Here is a 6,000-nt window from a genome sequence, read left to right as displayed (position 1 = left end):
TTCTAATTACCATTAAGGTCAATGCCAAATCCCACAGCTCCTGACCCAGCGGTAACTTTAGCAGTGAAACCACACCCTTACACTGATAATAAATGGAAAATGCAATCCAGTTGGCCTCGCACTGTAATGAAAGCCCCACAAGTCTGTGTGCTCCTGTTTTTTGGCGCCCACAAACAAAGTATTTGTAGAATTACATGTGCTTGTTTGCACTGCATCATTTGTTCGAACGCGCTTTGACGTAACACACTTCCTGAGCATCGAACTGTAACTTTAACCCCCACAAAGATGGCTTGAAAACAACTCCTGTTAACTCTCAAAAACGTGCTGGATTCAACATATTCTGTATTTTTCCATGGATATGAGGATTTTCTTCACGTTGTATTGTGAGTGTGTGTCACATCACATCTCATGGACATTCTTGCAAATCATTGATGTTTATCAATGATTACTATTACCAACTACTATTACTATTACTGTACTATACTTTGATTGCTGTTGGATCTAGTTTATAGTAAAACACAATTCAAACCTTTAAGATTTGGACATTATGTGTTTAAAGGCCAGATTTTCAACCAGTAGTCTCCATTTGATTAAACACTTCACTGGCATCTTGCTACTCCTGGCTTTTTGTGTTAAACTGCCTGCATTGTTCATTTCATGTGTCAAACAAGATGCCAGAACCGTTGCTCGGATTCTTTGTTCCATTCTGACAAGATAGTAGACAAAGAAGTTCACCTGATAAACTGGTGTGTGGATTTGACGGTGTTAAAAGCATTTATGTAAGGTGTTACAGTTTTCCTTTCTACCGATGAGATGAGCGGAAAGTGGCACTCGAGTATTTTTAGCTTTGGAGCAATATCCTGAGTAACTTGCGTGTGTGTGGGTGTGTTTGTGTGTAGATGAGCCGCAGCAACTGCACATGGAGCTTGATAAGACTGGATGTTGAGAATATGACCACTCCTGGCCGAGGCCCGCGGTGGGATTCACCATGTCGCAGAGAGAGAGGCGGAGGGGGGTGAGAGGGTCCTCCACCCTCCACTCAGACGGACATGAGACTCTTATGCTGCGTCTCAGAGTTTTGACACGATAGTGCTTGAACAGCTGCATGGATACAGAAACATGACTCAGCCTGGTGTGAGGAGTCAGGTGGCTTTAAAAGCTCTCCACTGAAAACTGAATTCTCTAGATAACTGAGAATAACATCTACTTTCTGTTTTTAAGGACGATGAGAATTGCACTTTTAATGTTAAATCAAAGATAAAATCACAGAAACAGCAGTGGTTCATAAGGTCAAAGCAGGGAGGTTAAAAACTTCAGTTATTTTTTCTTCCTTATGAGACATAAAGGGTTTCTGATTACTGGCAGCAGCGTCTGCAGGTGAATTCTTGAGGTGTTACATAAGTCTTGTTTGGCACAGTAACCTAATTCCACACATCTCTCAGTATCAGGTGCAGAAATATGTTGCCGAATGCTTTAAGCTGCTGACCCTTTTCCCATTGCTTTGCAGTGCTCAACACACACGTTTATCCTCAAGAGTCAGTCTAAACACTGATGGCCCAAAGCGTCTTTGATTGAAGTAGATTTTAATTTCAGAATTTCAGGTTTTGGGGTATTTTTCCACACAGTCGTCAAGGAACACCACTGGGATGTTCCAGTGTGTTGTCCTTTAAGGTTTCTGTGTGATATTTGCTCCTGTTCCTCATCAGTGGTTTGATTTCTCTGGAGTTTTGTGATGACCTTTGTTCCACTCTGGAGCGCAGCGCTCCATGTTTTCAAGCCGTGTTTCTTTACATACTTTGATGAAGCGGTCATCTAAGAGCAGAACAGCTCCAGTTTCAGGAATTGACTCACTGCATCAGCAGAGCACAATCTGGTGATGTTTCACAACAGTTACTGCAAATTCATTCTTTTTTAGTCATCCATTTGACAAGGACAATCCTCAGTCATCAGCAGGGGGAGAAACTTTCAATTTAGCCTAAACAGACTCATTTTCATCAATCTTAAAACTACTTGGAGACTAATACCCAGGGTGAAACGGTGTATGTCCACGGGACAGCAAACCCAAACACAGCAACATGCAGGGACTTGCAATTTAGATTTTTCTCTTCCCGAAAGTGTTTTGGCGTGACTCAGCCGATGTTGTCACACATGGAGCATCATTTGAAATGTGACAAGGCACCAGATGTTGCTGCAGACTTGAGATCTACTCTTAAAAAAAAACATTAACTTCAAAACACAAGCTCAGTTCTCTAACCTCTCAGCTGCCAGGCTGAAGTCTCACCTGGATACACACAGTTTTCACACACTGAATACCCTCCGAGGCCATGTTGTAGTGACATTGTCTCCTTTGAGAGGTCCAGTATTCATTTAATCCTCTCAATGCAAGTTTAATACAACTGCATTTAGGTTTTTAAATGGTTACAACATTGATCTAATCTGACATTAATTCCAACACTTGGATGGTCATAAGATCCAGACTGAACTGATTGTAAAAGAAGTAACAGTGATATACACCAGTGAAATGGGTCCTTTGACCATGTCACTTCCACCATCACAAGAGGAAGAGACAATATTTTGCTAATTTTTGTGCTGTAATTAACAACATTAAAATAGATAGATAGATAAAGATAGATAAAAACTTTATTAATCTCCCAAGGGAGAAATTCAAAAAGGAAAGGGATATACGGGTGCATTTAACATCCTGGTGTTTTCCATCCTGGATCACCTGAATAAACAGATCTAATTGAGCGGTTCAGCTCAGGATACCTTGTCTTTCACGAGAGGTCCAAGCGTTCTCTGGGTTTGCCTCTCTTGGCTAATTTCCTTAACCGCAGTGACTGAAGCTCGTCATTTAAATAGTTTTGGCGTAATGTGTCTCTGTGTGGTTCGGCCCTTTCCCTGCACTAGATTTTTCACCAGAGGTCCCTCTTTTGCCACAACTGGGATTCAAACCCAGCTCCTCCATGATTAAAGTCACGACTTAACCTGATGAGTTGGTTTATGTTTTATAGGGTAATAAAACGCAGAAATATGTGGATGAAACCCTGTTGTTCACCAGAATTAGCAAATAAAATTCCTCTGTGGCGTCTGAAAGAAGACATACAAGCTCTTTGCCTCGAGGCAGTTATGAGCAAAGTACGAAGTTCCACTGCTCGGCTCAAAATCCAAACATGTCGCAGTTTATCAATATCTATTTTAAAGTCTGATTGCCTGCTATCATAATTTGAAGACTTCCTCATTAGTTCCTCCAGCCTAGTGTTTCTTATTATTCTCTTTGCTGCAGCTGAAATATGATCTCTGGTCTGCCTGCACGCTGACAAGCTCTTATTGATCGTATCGACGAGAAACGTGGTCATTATGCCCTCCCTGAATAACCGGAGGGCTGCAGGACAAGGTCGTACCTCAGCCGTGGCCGAAATGTGCCAACATTGTGATGTTATTTGTTAGGCGGGTGTTCTCCGACGGCAGAGCTTCGCTTTCTCACACTCGACTCCTTCGTCAGGACACGAGGAAGCGAAGAGTGAAGGAGTGCGACGTCTGAGTCAGACTGTTGAATTCAGCAGCGCTCCGTTAGGAGAGCGAAAACAGGCTTTGGTGGGCCAGGTGGCTCGTGGAAAGCTGGGAAAACTCGTACAGTAGCTTCTCTCTCTCTTCTTTTTTTGTGTGTGGAAAATCTATTTTTATTCCTCGTGTCTGTCCACACATATGAGTTCAATGATTTCCAGTTTGCTGCAGCAGCAGTTTCAGTCATTTTCGTCATTTACCTCGTCAAGACAGTGTTTAGTTTCAGGACTCTTCCAAATGCTTTGATTATGATTTAGTGCCTCTGCTCGGTTTGTAGAAAATGTGAAATATTTCTGCTTTTGCAATGAAAACCAGCTGTCAAGAGGACATTTCAGACAGTGCAGCATCCATCACTGAACTGGAGTAGTTGCTTTTTGAAAGGTTGCTTCTTAGTAGTCTGCCCACGGAACACTTCATTAGGGAGAAGATGACGCCTCAGCAGGATATAGCATCGACTGTTAGCAGGAGGAGAGAGCGAGAGAGACGTACAGATGCTTGCGAACCCCTGATCGTCTTTCCAGTAGAGCTGGAAATCGATCCGATCACGTAACACAGACAGACGAAGCCGTGCTGCTTTGTTACATGTCAGAGTTCCAGAAACAAGAACAGACACAAAAATAAACCCAGCATAGATCAGATTTTTTTTGTTGCTGTTGTTGTCTTTTTTTTTCTGTTTGTTGATGTTCAGGCTGGGAGGGATTGTTCTGTCATAGTCAGCTATAGCGTACGCAGACGAGGTGGTGGTGTGTTGATGTGTGTGTGTGTCCTGTCACCCTCACCACCCACTTACTGCTCTGACCAATAGAAATTGGTCAGAGCTTCCTGAAGACGTCCAGTTTCTGCTGGACCTTCAGAGATGTTTTGAAGTCCAGGTGAGAGCGGCTGAGATGTCTTCTAAGCTTTCCACACTCTTAACTTTCTCAGTTTGAATGCAGATTGTTCAGTTTGCTTCAGTCTTCTAAGGTCTATCAACATTTTCCAGTGAGTCCTCATTAAAAGCTCCAGTTCTCACACACAGCTCACATGTTAAACCCATTATGAGTAATCCACAGCTTCATCAGGTGTGAGGACACAAAGGGTTGATTTAACTATGTGTGATAATCCTCTTTCCAAAACAGGGTTTGCATTGTGACGTGGATCTGAGGAGATGGAGCTCTGCTCCTGCGTGTGTCAGTGACTCATGGGTTTTACCTGCAACTTCCCACATGGACACCCGTCTGTCAAGAACAATGAAAACAGATTTCAGACATTGTTGCTGAGATGAAATAACAATGATTCTGCGGTGAAATAATTGTTGAAATGCCATTGCGCTATGAGCTTTATTACATCGACAAAGGCCAAAACGATTACATGATCTGCAGGTTTGTCATTGTTAAAATGCTGGTGGTTTCATCCTCTTTGTGTTGGTAACAGTCTGAAAAAGTGAAGTGATTGTGTGACGCGCCGGTCGGACTGTCGGTCTATTCATAGGTTTGAGCTGCTGACTTCAGGCACAACACTGCAGTGTCGGCCGGTCGCTGGAGGCTGGAGGAGGCTGCTGAGTCAAAGTCAGCATAACTTCACTGTCATCTTAAATATCCCAGTAAGGCTCAAATGATCCAAACTCTTTTGTCTATCTGCCATAAGCAAGAAAAAAGAAATGCAGTGGATCATTATGTTGAAACCTTGTGAATTTAGATAGTTTGAGAGTGGAATGTGGATGCACGGAGGTGCAGTGTTTAACATGTTTTTATCTGAGCAGAAGATCTTTGCTAGACCCCAGGGTCGCGGCCTTTCTGTGTGGAGTTTGCATGATCTTTCTTAGTGGAACTAGGTTTTCTCCAACAGTCCACACAAACAGTGGTATAAACTAGACTCTATATTTCGTGTAGGTGTCTATGTAAAGTGTGTGTGTGTGTGTCTCTGTTTTCCCTGTAATATGATCTGCCCACGGTGTAACCTCCCTTTTGCATGGTCTCCGCCTGGATATGAGTCCTGTGACTCTCGATGGGATTACTGGATGAATCTGGGCTGTAGAAGCAGCTTTAATAACACACATACCTGCGTGAATTTGACTGTGGGTTAACTGGTTTGAATTTGTGTTGCAGTTTAAATGAACGATTTCAAGCAAATAAGAAAATTTATTTCACCTGGAACTTCTGCAAACAGTGGTTCTGCTTGTTATTTATGAAAATTAGAAGAAAAAAAAAAAGAAAAACTTTAGCATGTTAACATAAGATTGGAAGGTTGAGTTTCCTTTAAAGAAAAGAAAGTGCTCCGTCATGCAAAGCTCTCTACGGTCCTCTGCAGTCGTTTTTGTGAAAACCGGAGGAGCTCCTCCAGTGTTCTAGTGCAGTACTTCAGGAGCAAATGCAGCTGAGTCACAGATGCTGGTGTGAAGTGGATTTCATTTTCACTTGAACATTCACATTCCAATCACATTTTCATTTCACTGTC

This window comes from Salarias fasciatus, chromosome 22 (genome assembly GCF_902148845.1).
Source record: "Salarias fasciatus chromosome 22, fSalaFa1.1, whole genome shotgun sequence".
In the NCBI taxonomy this organism is placed as follows: domain Eukaryota; kingdom Metazoa; phylum Chordata; class Actinopteri; order Blenniiformes; family Blenniidae; genus Salarias; species Salarias fasciatus.
The sequence above is the reverse complement of the archived record's forward strand: the minus strand, read 5'-3'. Positions refer to the sequence as shown.